General features: G+C 53.1%; 1 protein-coding gene across 10 annotated transcripts in view; it reads left to right on the plus strand.

Annotated features, from left to right (window-relative positions):
- Positions 1-1754: 1754 nt before the first annotated feature.
- Positions 1755-13341, plus strand: part of GTF2IRD1 (GTF2I repeat domain containing 1) — a 70209-nt gene continuing 58622 nt past the window's right edge. For 6 of the 10 annotated variants that reach the window (XM_088176922.1, XM_088176926.1, XM_088176936.1 and 3 more), the window contains exon 1: positions 1755-1821. The gene's annotated coding sequence lies outside the window, so the exon portion shown is untranslated. The remainder of the gene's footprint in view (positions 1822-13341) is intronic. The other 4 variants (XM_088176923.1, XM_088176927.1, XM_088176935.1 and 1 more) reach the window with 1 other exon arrangement.

The following is a 13341-nucleotide window of genomic DNA, read 5'->3' on the forward strand; positions in this document are numbered from 1 at the left end:
TCTGCCTGCTTTGTGCAGGCAGCTCCCCCACACTGTTCTTGGTGACCTAGTTAAATTAATTTTGGTGGGTGGTTGTTTTTCTGGTGGGGTGCTGGCTTGGAGTTAATTAGCCAAAAGATGCCCTGATTTCTTTCTTCACAGGAAGATCTGTTGTTTAATTTGTCAGCTAGTGTGTTCTCACATACCATTCATGGTTCCAGGCACCACAGGTATGAATTAGAGACCAGCTCTGACTACCCCAGTCTTGTCCTGAGTATTCCTACTGGAAACCTACTGGGATTTGCTGGGCCCCTGTGAAGCCCTCAGCCTATGGCTACGAGTGCAATGAGTTTGCCAGACTTGATGACATGGGGAGAGTACACATGAGGTGTTGGGTGCCTGCATATTACTCAAGTGCACAGAAACCCCCCCCTTCTCTGCTCCTCCAGAAACTGGAAAAAAAATGTTTCCTCTTAAAATGTTTTCTTCTCCCCGTGGCCCTGGAGAGGGCAGATAATGGAGCACTGCCTAACACGTACTTCCAGGGAAAAGTGTCAGTACTTCTAAAACTTCAGAGGTTAAAATATTGTCAAGTTATTTTTAGTAGTTTTTCACTCATTTTAATTTGCCATTCGTCAACATGCAGCAAGGAACTCAGAAAAGCATCATTTACTCCTGGTGGGTTGCTTTCCCCATGCCAGGCTATGCTGTGCTAAGCCAAGACGTGCAGACCTGAGCTGTGCAGGACAGACTGAACTGAGCTGTGCAGGACAGACAGAGCTGAGCTGTGCTGTGTCTCCGAAGCACCTCTGCTAATGAAGACAGGCTGAGAGAGCTGGGGCTGCTCAGCCTGGAGAAGAGAAGGCTCTGGGGAGACCCTAGAGTACTTAGAGACCTTTCCAGTGCTTAAAGGGGCTTCATGAGAGCTGGAGAGGGATTTTGAACAAGGGCCTGGAGAGAAAGGAAGAAGGGGAATGGCTTCACACTGCCAGAGCGCAGGGAAGAAATTGTCCCCTGTGAGGATGGGGAGGCCCTGGCACAGGCTGCCCAGAGAAGCTGTGGCTGCCCCATCCCTGGAAGCATTCAAGGCCAAGTTGAACAGGGCTTGGACCAACGTGGTCTAGCGAAAGGTGTCCCTGCCCATTGCAGAGGGGTTGGAACAAGATGAGCTTTAAGGTCCCTTCCAACCCAAACCGTTCTGTGATGCTACGATTCCGTGCCGTGCCATGTCCAAGCCGTGCCAAGCCGTGCCAGGAGGTGCCAATGCACACCACACCGTGTCAAACCCAGCCGTGCCAACACCAACAGGTGGCGACACGAACCCACGGCACCCCCAGACCCGGCAGCGCCGGGGACGCGCCCCCCTGGCCCGGAACGTCTCGGCGCGTCCCCGGCGCGGCGTGAAAGGACCTCGCAGAGCTCACCGCCTTCACAAGCCCCCCCTCTCCGTTTTCGGGCTGGTTAATCCCGTGTGTAAAGGGCAGCCAATGGATGCGGCCGTTGCGCGGGGTTGGGATTAGCGGCGGGGCGAATGGCTGGCACTTTTACTGGGATTACAGAACAAAGAGCTGCTCTCCCTGCCCGATTTGGGGTGGGGGGGGGAAAGAAAAAAAAAAAAAACAACAAAACCAACAACACCCCCCTCCTCGGGTTCTTTTCATTCCTTTAGGCCCCTGTCGGGCTGTACCGGCTCCGCCCGGGAAGCGGCGGGAGGCGGCGGGAGGCGGCTCCATCCCGGCCCCCGCCCGCCCGCCCCCGCCGCTCCCGCCGCCCCCGCCGCTCCCGCCGCTCCCGCGCAGCCTCGCCGGGGGAGGCAGCAGCGCCGCGCCCCAACCGCCCGCGGTAAGGAAAAGTTTTGGCCTCCCCTCCCCTCCTGACGGGTCCCCTCTCCACCCCCAGCCGCGGCCCTGGGGGAGCAGCGTGGGGGTGGTCGGTGCGATGGGGCGCAGGGGGATATTGAGGCTGGGAGAACGCTGGGGGGTGATGGGGTTGGGGTGGGGGGGGATAGGGCTGAGGGATGCAAGGGGGAGATCAGGATTCGGGGGATGGTTGGGAGCGTTCGGGCTGGAGGTGTGCAGGGCAGCATTAGGGATCTGGGGGGTGGTGCTGAGGGATGCAGCACAGGACATCAGGGCTCGGGTGAGTGCTGGGGATGCAGAGGGGCAGCAGGACTGCTGTAGGGGCGATACGGCTGCAGGGCTGCTAAACGACAGCAAGGCACAGGGGATGGATGTCAGTGGGCAGCAGGGCTGCTGGGGAGATGATGGGGCTGCGGGGTTGGGGGGGCATGCTGGGCTCTTTAGGGCTGAGGGATGCTGAGGGCAGTAGGGCAGCTGGGGGGATGGTAGGGCTGGGGGATTCGGGGGGACATTAAGGCTGGTGATAGGGCTGTAGGGGTGCAGTGTGGCATCAAGGCATGGGAGATGTTGGGGAGCAATAGGGTTGCTGGGGGGAATGCTGAGATTGTTAGGGCTGGAGGGATGCTGGGGGAGGAATGCCAGGCTCATCAGTGTGGGAGAGTTAGGGGGGTAATAGGAATACTGGGAGCTGATGTGTTGGGGGATGCTGCAGGGCAGTAGGGCTGGGTGAGGGCATTAGGGTTGAGGGATGCTGCAGGGCAGTAGAGCTTGGCAGGGATTCTGGAGGTATTAAGGTTGGGAAGGATATTGAAGATCTTTAGGGCTTGGAGATGCTGGGGATATTAGAGCTGATGGAGGTGTTGAGCTCATTGGGGCTGGGGGGGGTCGTAAGGGCTGGTAGGGGGAATGCTGGAGGTGATGACGGGCCTTGGGGTTGGTGAGATCCGTGGGGGCTGTGAGGGGATGCCAGGAAGCAGTAAGGCTGGGAGGGCATCCGGAGTTGGGGGTGATAGTGCTGCAGAGGGGGTGCAGGGAGCAGTAGAGCTGGGGGGTTGCTGGGAGCGTTGGGTAGGGGATGGATTGGGTCAGGCTGGCCCTCAGTGGTGGCCTGCATCCTGAAGGCGGTTCTGGGACCACCACCCGCCCCGGCTGCGTTGGACGGTGGCAGGAAGGAAGGGAGAGGGAAGCAGGGCTCCGCTGGAGCTTGCCTCCTCTTCGCTGCTGTGGGATTGGCAGCAGTGCTGCTGGAAATAGAAACACGGTGTTGAGCTGATGAAGCGCTTGGGGCTTCGGCTGGACTGGTCACTGGCCTTGGCACCGTGGCCCATAGCCTGAAGGAGCAGGCATCCTCTGCAGGGGCAAGTGGAGGATTTTCGGTGCTAAGGGATGACTGTGATAGGGAGAAAGTTGCTCCCTGAGGAGCGGGTGCCCTTGTCCTTCCAGCGTGTGGGGCTGGCAGTGGGTTTATCTGGGATAAGCTGTAAATTGGAGTGATCCTATTAATGCATCTTGTGCAGGAGTGAGCCTTGGACCCGGCAGTGCTGTGCAGGTAATCCTGGGTGTTTGTGGTGGGCTCTGGGCACAGCCAGACGAGGGCACTTTGGGAGGCACTGAGACCGTGGCAGAGCCACGGGACTAGGTGCTATGGGCACTTTAGGGTTGGTCACCCAGCCTACTGCCACATCCCTCACCTGTCACTGTGCGAGCTCTGGACATTGGAGCCACCTGGGGACATCAGCATGTAGCCTTGTGTAACGGGAGCCCTTGGCTTCAGGGTGTCTGCTCTTCGTGCTGCTCCCACTGAAGGAGCTGTCGGAAGTGCTGCAGCTGGGGAATGATCTTGTGGATGTGAGAGCCTTTAATTCCACAGAGTCCCCAACAAAGCACCCAGACCCAATAAGGTTGTTGCCCATCTGAGCCGACAGAATCCCCTTCTGTGGAAGCTGCTGCAGCATTTGTTCTGAAATGAGAGAGCAGTATGGGCACCACCAGGATGAGATCTGACCCTGCTGGCAGCCGGGGTGCTGAGAGCCACGTCCCAGTGCCTCTGCTGCAGCCCGTGGGAGCAATGTCAGCAGCATGTCAGGATTGTGTGTCAGGGCAGTGTGGTTTCATGGACACCCGTGGGTTCCCTGCTCTTTTCCCTTTAGCCTTACAGAGCCAGAGTCCCTGTGACCACTGGTGGTGGTGGCCACTAAGGGACAGGGTGCCCTGCTTTGAGGCTGTGCCACTGGTTTTCCTATGCATCCTGGCTCTCCAAGCTGGCATGGCCTCTCAGAACCACGTTTTTGGGCTGAAACCTGCCAGGGACGTATTGCCACTCTGTGGACAGGAGAAGGAATTGGGCAGCTGCCCTCGCATGGTGCTTGCAGAAGCTGAGGAATGATGCCAAGGATATTCTCTGGTGGCCACTGCTGCCTGCTTCTGCTCTCTCCTGAGAGGGCTTTCCCATCTCTGGAGGAGCTGCTGGTGCTGCCACTGGTTGCTGCTCGTTCAGGTTTGCTAATGAGAAGCTGGGACAGGTGAGCAGGAAGCTGCTCAAGGACATGTTTAGCAACCTGGCTCTATCTGCCTGGGCAAGACAGAGTGCCCTTACTGGCAGCCCAGCTCTTTCACAAGAACCTTTCAGGTCCTTGCATGGGGCAAGAGTTGATGACAAAGGTGGGCTTTGGGGCCAGCACAGAGGGTACAGGTCTGGCTGTCCCACAAGGTGTGCATCACATAAAACTGGAGTGATGCTCTGTGTAAAGAAAGGAGAAAAATACCAAACCCCCAAAGTCCCGGGCCAAAACACGACCTCTGGCTACTGGAGTTAATGGGGGATTCCCGCCTGCTTCTCCCACAGGAAATAGCTCAGATTTTTTTTGGCAATTACCAATGCCCTGTACTTCCTTCAGGAATTTTGTCAGCAGCACCCCAGCAGCCAGGCTGGAAGAATGCACAGGGACTCCAGCTGGATTTTCCCTGCAGGGCTGACCCCTGGGGTGGATGCAGGACTTGGTGCTGGCTATCCCCATCTTGGGCAGTGGTGTTGGGGCATGGTTATTCTGTGTGCTGCCAGCATCCATTTGCAGATGCCTGTAGTGAGTGGAGGTGGTGGTGGTTCATCATGGAAGAAAATGTGTGAATGGGTCCTGCTGCTCCAGAATGACTGGGCTTAGGTGCAAGTTACCACTTAGATGTGGTGGTTCGGGTAAGGGGGATGATGAGTGGGCGAGGGGCTATGTTATTGTTCTTGCTTTGCTCCTCCAGCCACGTGTGTGACCTTACTGGTAATGACAAAACTTCTTCAGGCTCTGAGGGGCAAGCAGAGGTTTGCCACCACCAGAGGCCTTCTGGAGGACAGGGAGGAGGAGAGGAAAGGACCTACTGGGATCCCCTCCCAAGATGGAGATAGCTATCCGTGAGCTAAATATGTATTTATTGGCTCGTTCACTGGGAAGAGCCCAGCTGGAAGCTATGGGGAAGGGCATCTGGTGTCCATCTGGATTGTGGCCAGAGCAGGGGGCTGGGGGTAGAGAGCAGCCCCAGCTGGAGGTTTGCAGAGGAGGTGGCAGCTCTTTGCATACTGAAGTGAAGCTTCCCAGGACTTTGCTCTGCCCTGTGGCAGCCCTGTCCCTTCACAGGGCATGTAAAGTTTACATTTCTTTAAATGTTGTCTTTAAAAAGCAGTCAAGAGCTGCAGGAAGCTGTGGTGGCCCCAGATGGGCTTTAGGAATTGTGGCCATGGGGATTTCTGACTTGCCATTTTGATGCTTCATATCTTGGTGCAGCCCCCTTGGTTAAATTTCCCAAGAGCAGTGGGCTGGGCTGGGCTGGGCTGGGCGGCTGGGCTGGGCTGGGATGTTTCTGCCAGAGAGACCCCTCAAATCAGCTGGGACATGTGGGACCACCTCCTGTCCCATCCTGCTGCCAAGCATCACCTTAGGAACTTAGCTAGAACACAGCAAGGCTTTCCTTGCTGTGGGAGCAAGGGAAAGCATCCCTTGAGGTTGGATGCTGTGGAGAAAAGCACATGGATCCCCTCCTTGGGAGCAGACTGTGCTGAGCAGTATTTACATTTGTCCATGCAAACGGCTTCTGTTGGAGTTTTCTGGCTTCACTTTGTCTTGACTCTGCTCTGTGCTGGTCTAGCTGGTTTAAAAATATAATTAATCTCAGTGGAATGAGTAGGGACCAGCGAGGAGCATCACTCCTGTCATCGTCCTTTGCCAGCGTGTCCCTCCTCAAAGCCAATCTCCACCTCTCATATGAGGGCTGAGATGTCCCATCTTCATTTTCTTTACATCCCTAACATCAAACAGAGCAAGTGCCAGTGGGTAGCTTGGTGGGTAGCAGGAAATGTGTCATCAAGTGCCCACCTGCATGCCTGAGACTTCTGCCCCAGGAGATTGAATGGACAAGCCCCAATGCCTCCTGCCCATGGGTGACATTCCCTACGGGGTGTGCTGGGGTCTGGCAGTGCCCCTGAGCTGTCCAGGTGTGTGCAAAGGCTTGTGCTGGGCACCACAGGCCTGTTGTTGATCTGTTCCCACAGCCCCACAGGCAGATTAAAACCTGGGAGCCCAGAGGGTGTTTTTAGGTGTACATCCCTCTGGGAAGAAAACTGGTGGGTAGGATGTTTTTAACCATTTTAAATTTTTGGGTAATTTCTTGAACGTTTTGGTGATGTGTGTTGATGCTGGTCGCTGCCAGGGTTGTGTGTCCTGCTTGGCTTGGATATACCCTGGAGGAGAAACCTCCCCCTGCAATGGATGCACAGACTTAGGTGCTTCTGAGAGAAAAACATGGGGCCTGCTGGCCAGCAGCAGACTTTTCAGTCCTAAATCCCTGGATGAAGCAGGATGGGTACATGGGATCCTGGCCCTAGGTTGTGGCAGTGGCATGGCTGTATAGAAACCCTTGGCTTCCTTTACCCTTGCTAAAAAAAAAAAAAAAAAAGAATAGAAGAGGAAAAAGGCAGAAAACCTTCAAAGTTTTTCAACAGGTAACTTGTTTGGAAGAGCATAGAGGCAGTTGGTCTGGCTTAGGGAAAACTTAAGAAGGGAGAGTCTTCCAGAGCAAAATAGCACTGGAAAATGAAATCACTGCAATGAGTGAGAAAGATCTCCATGGTTTTTATCTGGTTGCTGTGCTGGAAGATGCTTCACCTACCTTTAAAGGGATGAGTGCATCTCTGTGCCCAGGTTTTGGCAGAGACCACATTCTGTCTTTAGCTCCAGCTGCGTTTGTGTGGATGTGCCTCCTGCCAGGGAAGGAGCAGACCTGCTCCACCTACTCCTGAGTACCTGGGAGAGGTGACCTTGCCTTGAGGCACTGCCTGCCAGGTTGCCCATTTGCTGCTGGGCTCCAGCCTGGTAGCCCCAGTGGGTTGGCCCTGGGCAGTGGAGGCAGCTCTGGCCATCTCACCAAGCTGGAGGTGGCTCCCTGGCGGTGGGCAGAGCTCCCACGATGACAGGATGCACAGATGAAAGGGACAAACCCAGCCCTGCTGCTAATTGGCAGATATTAACCCTGTCCAGTTCATTAGGGCTCAGCAGCAGGAAGAGCACGTGTGGCACCTCGATGGCACCAGGAGCAGTGCCAGGAAGGCAGGGACTGCCCTCCCTGCCTGCCCACCATCACTGAAGGCTGCAGGATGCTCAAAGGTTTTGGGTGAGCCTTGAGATAAGCTGCTGGTCCATACCCTGCTGCAGGGCTGACATCCCAGAGGGACACTGGTGGCAAGGGTAGGGTTTTCCCTGGATGGATGCTGCTGCTTGGACTTTCACAAGAGGTACCATAAAGGATGGGTTGCAGTCATGGTAGGGGGGATACTGAGTCCAGTGGGATGGGTATTTTGGCATGTCTCCCCTGGCAGTGGTAGGATGGGGCTGTGCCCACTGTGCCTGTGCTTTGGGATCTGTTTGAGGCTTCCACCAAAGCTACACTCCTTCCCACTGGGCTGGATTTCTGCTTGTTTCACTGCAGGGTAGGAGACAGGGATGGAAAAACCTGTAGGAAAGGCAGGATTATGTCTCCCTAATTAGTAGGGGCCTGATTATCATTTCTTCCCAGAGCTCTGGTAATGATTAAATATGTGGGAATTATCTTTTATTATTTGTATTGCATTATTATTTAGAAGGCTGGGACCCTGTTTGCTGTGCAGACAGGGAATGACAGTCCTTGCCAGGAGGAATGCTGTCTCTGGCGTCCTGGTCTGGGTAGATTGGGGGTTGAGCTCTGTGTGCCCGTGGCATTACCCAAATTGCTACAGCAACTCCCCACCCCAGCACTTAAAAGAATTTAAAGCTTTGAATGTCTTTTTGCTTGCATGTGAGTCACATCTGTTTTAGTATGGGGAAAAAAAAAGTATATGTATTACTGTGACCTCTAAAATAATGGTTTATATAGAGATTTAAAATTAGGTATATATATATATTTTTGGCACCAGGATTGTCAAAGCCCAGGCGTTGGCCACTGCTTTTAGATGCTCTGGCTTTATTGTTGGAGGGCTACAATAAAGCAATCTTGTTAGGTAAACATAATGATGTTATGAGCCACCATCTGCTGAAGAGCTGCTGCAGGGAGCAGTGGGAGCTGCCTGCTGTGCTGCTGCTCCCCTGCTTCTTCTGCTGCCTGGTGTCAGATGTGTCCTGGGAGAAACACGAGAGGCAGGTATGGATGGAGAAAAGGCTTTTTTCTTATGGCTTCCTCCCTGTTAATCAGCTGGGATGTGAGCTGTTGAACCCTTCCAACTGGTGAGGGCCAGCTCCCACTGGGGCACAGTGAGGCTGTTGGGGCGATGGTTGGGTCATTGGCAAGTTTCCCAAAATCTGGGCCACCACACTGCTGAGCTGTGGAGACCCAGATGTGTTGGAATGCTCTGGTCTGTGAGGACACCACAGGATGCCACCAGGTCCCTGGGTCCCACAGAATCATCCTTGCTCCCACCTGAGCAGTGGGACCCTGGTGGCAGCAGGGACCCCCACGCCCCCCTGGGTGCAAACTTGCAATCACTGGCAGGAAGGATTGCACTTGGTCGGCAAAATATGTGAGGAACTTTGCTTGTTTAAAATGCCTTCGGGGTTTGGGTCTTAAATAAACATCCTGGTTGGGGTTTAGGTTGGAGGTTTTCATCCTGGGAAAGGCAGGCGTGGGGGGAAGGAGCTGCACCAGTGCCCCGAGCCTGCATGCACCTTCTGACAAGGTTAAAAATTGGCTTCATTAGAAGAGGATCACTGAAAATAAATTGCTCTGCACCCTTTAGGGGAATCACTGGGCTGTAATTTCATCTTGTCTTTCTAGGGAAAAACGCCCAGAAACCCTTTAAGTGAAATTACAGCATTTTACCCTGAGCTAGAGTTTGGTATTTTGGCCCCCCAAAATGTCTTTACCTCCATGCTCCATGCCCCCAGATGAAGTTCATCCAGGATCTTGAATCAAGGAACCATAGAATGGCTTGGGTTGGAAGGAACATTAAAGATCACCTTGTTCCAGACCCCTGCCGAGGGCAGGGACACCTCCCACTGTCCCAGGTTGCTCCCAGCCCTGTCCAGCCTGGCCTTGGGCACTTCCAGGGATCCAGAGCTGCTCTGGGCAGCCTGTCCCATCAAAGATGGGGGCTAGCTCGGGTTCACTGCATGTGCCAGTCCCCTGCCACCCCTGCCCCACAGCTCCTTGGGAGATGCTGGGAAAGGAGCACGCTGGGCATCAGGACCCTACTGAAACAGCACAGCCCAAGCAGAGTGCCCCAGTGCTGTTACTGCAGATCCACGGGCAGAAGCAAGTGGGTGGTGACCTTTAACAGGACATTAAACATTTATTAAACCTGTCAGAATTAGTGTCAGGCTGTTTTGGGTTGGTTTTTTTTTGTTTGTTTAAATTGAGAGGGGAGAAAAAAGACATTTAAGAGAAAAGACATTTAAGAGAGACAAGCATGACTGGTGTCATGAGCTGATCAACCTGACACATTCCTTCCCATGTGAGCTCTCAGAGTGAAAACCTGGCTCTGGGACTGACCCAGCATCCACCTATGCCCTTCCCATGGCTCCTTGCTGGATCCTGCTGCATCCATTGCTCCCACCTTCATCTGTGCCCCTCAAATACTTATTGGTTAGGTGGGCTTATTTTTCCCCCCACCTGTCTAAAGGTTTATTCCTTTGGAGGGTGGAAGAGTGAGATCAGCCCCACTTCTCCCTGGTGCTGTGTTCCCACAGCCACCCACCAGCTTTCCCTATGCCACCCATCTAAAGATTATGTGCTCTCTTGAAAACTTCTTTGTTTCCCCACATTTTCTGTTGTAATTTATGTACAATACCACTGCTTGTTGAAAAACAAGGTCTTTATCTCTGTGGGAATTACACCTGCAGAAATCCAGCCCTATTGCTGCCTGCACGAGGCTCTCCATGATAAAAGACACCTCCAGCACCACCTCTGTAATGCAAATGTTTCCTCTGTTTTCACATCTGGCAGGGGTGATGCTTGGCTCCCCTCTGCACCTCACCTCAGTGCTCTCTGAACATCAGCTGTTTGGGTTGGGGTCTGAACCCCAGTACATTTTCTCCCCATCTTGATTTATTTCTCTTTCTCCTAGCAGCATAGAGTCCTTGAATATATTTTTTCTCCTTCTGGTTAATTTTTTCTTTTTTTTTTTCCTGCAAGCAAGATGCATCTTTCAACACTTGCTGACCTTTGTGTGTGCCATGCACCCAATGTGGTGATGCTGATGGACAGAGCAGAGAGTGTGAGTCCCACAGGGCCAGGGGTGCCTGTGGTCAAGGCTGGCAGCACACTCCTGGAAAGGGCTATTTTTAACTGCTGGGCTGGTGCTGGGTTGCCACCAATGCACTTGAGCACGTAGGCGTCCTTTATTATTTTAAACATGATCATTCAAAATAATGTGGAATTGTCTGTGCTGTGGGGAGCTGCTGCTGTGGATGCTGCAGGATGCAGCTTTGGCACGTTGTGGGGGTCTCATCCATGTCCAGACTGGGTGGACTTTGCTGTGGCATTGTCCCCGTGGGGTGTGAAGCTGGTGCCTGTTGGCAGCTCGAGCTGGCTCTGTGGAGGTGCAAGAGCAGAAGAGCAGAAGGGAAAATGTCTCCTGTAGGGCTGCAGGTGAGGACAGCAATGGGAGGGTCACTGTCTTCCTGCTGCTGCTGCTGGCTTGCTACATGTGCTGCCCCATGTCCCCATGGCTCCACACTGCCCAAAACCAAAATAACAGCCACTGCTGCATGCAACATTGCTTGTCTGTGAGCCAGGACATGTTTCTGGGATCTCTCTCTTCTTCCTCCTCCCCATAACACTGTGCCTGGATCTGTTTCAGGGAGTGCCAAGCTGAGTCTGTACCCCAGTGTGTGCTCCCTGGCTGAAAGCCATAGTGATACCTATGGAAAACTTTCCAGCAAACACCATTCCTCTCAACCCTGTGTGCTGTGGATGTGCTGATGGGTTCTCTGTCCTCCCCCTTTTACTAACCCGCTTTTTCCAGATACACATTTAAGCCCAGATCCTTCCTTCCCAGTATTGATTTTTCTTTCTGCTTGAGTCTGTGCAATTCCACTGGTATGTGGAGGATGCTGTAGAGAGACAGGCTGTCACTTTGGGGTGCTTTGTGTCCTCAGTAGCAAGGCAGTGGACATGGGGGATGGAGCAGTATCCCTTCTGGGAGGTGCTCATAGCTGGCTGTTGGTGGTTTGGGGCTGTAAGAAGCACTCCCAGACGGTGCTGGAGAGATGCAAGATCACACTCAGCTCCTGGGCAAAGCCTCGTCAGGGTGGCTGGGCTGTTTTCTCCTCCCAATGCCAAATCACTGGCCCTGGGTAGAGGTTAAGGAGCTTCCTCTCATCTTGAGAAAACCAGCATTTTGTTTTGAATAAGTTTTTGGGGCTCTGTCTGTCAACAGGCTATCAGAGGATGAGGCAGAGTGGCTGAAATAAATCCCATTTAAATATTTACCTGCCCACTATAAAGTAGTTCTGTGTTTACCTCGTGGAGTGAAGTGCTGTGTGGAGTGCTCCCTGCCTCTCTGGGCACAGCATTCTCACCCTTGCTGCACCCCTTGCTAATTACTTCCCACCCATTTAAGAGGAGCTGATTGAGAAATGAATTCACACTCCCAAGGGCCCAGGTGTGGATGCTGTGATCTCCGTGGAGAGGGGATGGATGAGGGAGAGTGTGCTGCTTCCTGTGCTTTTGGCTGAAGCAAGAGGTAATTTGGGGGTTTTTGTGTTGGGGTGATTTGATGTTTGAAAATTCTCGGTTTTTATTGGTTCCTACAAGTTTTGTAGTGTGTGAGGCTGTGTGGGTCTTGATGGGTCTGTGCTCAGCAGTGTCCTGAACTGGGGTGATGCAGAGGTGAGTTGGTGTCTGGTGGCACATCCCCTCATTGCCCACCCCATGGATGATCACATTGGAGGGCTCCTATTTTTTAACTCAACAAGCCCGTGTACAATAACTATGCTGTAAACCCCAAAAATAAGCCCTGTGCTCTCTGCCTTCCGTGTCACAAGGTGCTTTTCCTTTACTTAGCCCCAAAAATCTCCACCCTCCCTGGTCTAAAATCACCAGCTAAGTCAGCATCAAGCCCCCTCTCGCACACTCTCTCATGGTTTCACGGTGCAGATATATTTATTTATTTCCTGTTATTTATGAGGTGCCTGAGCCAAGCTCTTCGTTTGCCTGGAGGCAAGGAGCCAGGGTGCCTCATGGCTGCTTTGGCACCCCAGGAGCTGGTGGGTACTGGACCTTGGGTGCTTATTTCCCTGCCCTTGCATCTAAAGTAGGCTCTGAATTTGGGACGCTGCTTCTCTCGGCGCTTTGTCGGGCGCCAGAGCTGCCGATTAAGGGAAACGTGCCACAAGGCAGGTTTGCTTTGCAGGATTAAAAGCAAATAAATATTTATGCATTATGCAAAGCAGCTCTGATAAGATATGTGTGTCATTGGGAATTTGAAGCAGTTTCAACTTAGCCCTGAGATGAAGGGGTGTGCGTGTCGATGTGGTATGGGGGCTTAAAGGGATGTTTCTTCTCCTGCTGCAGAAAAATAAAAATAGAGGGAGAAAACAAGGGGTTTCTTGCTTTCTGGGCTGCTCTGGTCTTGGGTTTCACCATCTCCTGCATCGTTGTGTGTTTAGCTGCAAAAATGGAGAAGAGCCAGGGAGAGAGAGCAGTGCAGGCAGCATTTGGGATGCAAATATAATGCTGGCCCCGCTCCTAATATTCACTGTGTTTACATGTAAATGCAAACAACTGTTGACTTAGTTTCAATAGATAATGTATTTCATAACACAATGGAAATGAGAATTAAGCTGGAATTTAGCAGGAGGGAACATGTGTTTCTGCAAGACCTTGGGCTCTGCTGGCCCCATGGTATTGGGGGACACCTCTGCCAATGATTTCCCTGGCTAATCCTTTCTGAAGCAGTGTGAGCAGGACAAGGGCAGGGATGGGTGGCTGCAGGTTCAGGGAGCTGAGCTGACCCACTGGCAAACAGGGGTTACAGGGACTGGGACAGATC

This window comes from Sturnus vulgaris, chromosome 21 (assembly GCF_052056855.1).
Source record: "Sturnus vulgaris isolate bStuVul1 chromosome 21, bStuVul1.hap1, whole genome shotgun sequence".
Taxonomy (NCBI): domain Eukaryota; kingdom Metazoa; phylum Chordata; class Aves; order Passeriformes; family Sturnidae; genus Sturnus; species Sturnus vulgaris.